Raw genomic sequence first — 1,486 nt, 5'->3', positions numbered from 1 at the left:
TGAAAGAACTAAGCCCACCAATCACTACCAGCGCGGCGAGTCCGACCGCGAACTGCGCGCACGGACCATGCGAGCTCCAACCAGCTCGAACTCCTCCCGTCCTCCGACAAATAACGATGATGATGAGTCTACGCCAACGCGATGGCAGAAGTGAATGCCAATCTCGAAGGCCTTGTCGCGAGCAATTACGTCATAGACGCCATGTTTGTGCAATACAAATCTCAAAGGCTATGCTTTTGTCAATAGTAAATGCCAATCTCGAAGCTTTGCTTTCGCGAGCAATTACATCATAGACGCTATCTTTGCAGTACGAATCTCGAAGGTGATGCTTTTGTTTGCATCAATCGAAAGATCCTGTTGCTTGCGCCTCTCATGCGGCTAATGTTACGGTCAAACCAGGCCGAGCTGCGTGAAAATGCACCATGGCCGCTCTCTTCGGTAGTACTACTCGGTCGGCTCCGAGCGCACTTCGCGACTTATCATACGGGAACGGTCCAACAGTTGCGACGTAACAGCGGGGTTCGCAATACATTGGTATCCTATGGGAGTTATGCCAGGACCGGCGGAAACCGACATAACAGCCGGGAGAACGCAGCAGTGAGGAACGTAACAGCGGGGTTCTACTGTGTTCTTTTTATTGCTGAATTGAATTCTTCAGACAAATCTGTTTCACAAAAGAATTGTCTAAATCTTTTTGGGGTGACCGTAAAGGGACAAAAAAATCAATCGTGTTGTTACATACACATGGTTTATTCGTGAGTAACAGCAGGATAAATTCTAAAAAAACAAAAAAACATACAACTGTTAAAAACATTATGTGTTGAAATAAATGTCTGTGTGGTTCACAGACGTACAAAAATAGATGCATGAAGTGGCGTTAAGTGGAAACATGGGGGGAGAAAAGCCACTTTGATCCAGTCAGCATTGTCTCGCCGCGCATGCTTTTGAGACGTCGCTCCCTTGTCAACATGTGAGTCTTAACTCGTAAGTAACTCCTCGTATGATGGGCTGGCATTTACTAAATCAGATTCTGATTCAGCAGTCAAACGGCGATTCCTCCGAATCGCTGCTAGACTCACTGCGGCAGAGAAACCAGCGCGCACTTCCATAGCAAAAGCAAATTGCGCGGGTGAGCGCACTGAAGAAAACTGTAGTTGTGAGCACGTCCGGAAAGCGAAAACAAGTCCGAAACCTAGAATAATCCTTCGTCTTATAGCCAAGGAGACTGAAACAGGAAACACAAACACAGCGGAATCGTTTGTGTCAGTCAGCGCCTGCACAGAAACCGGTGCATGGAAACTGCACGAAAACTCGTTATTGCTCCCCGAGGAGCAATAAACGAGAGAGTAACACAATGGTCACCCTTTGAGAGCTTCTAAACCAGAAAGCTATCAATTTTGCAGGGGCAACAAGCGTGAACCGGCCGAAGAATGAAACCAAAACTAGCCGGCGCACCGCTGTAGTAAAGCATAAAGAAAAAACGGAG

The sequence above is a fragment of the Rhipicephalus sanguineus genome, chromosome 5, assembly GCF_013339695.2.
Source record: "Rhipicephalus sanguineus isolate Rsan-2018 chromosome 5, BIME_Rsan_1.4, whole genome shotgun sequence".
Taxonomy (NCBI): Eukaryota; Metazoa; Arthropoda; class Arachnida; order Ixodida; family Ixodidae; genus Rhipicephalus; species Rhipicephalus sanguineus.
The sequence above is the reverse complement of the archived record's forward strand: the minus strand, read 5'-3'. Positions refer to the sequence as shown.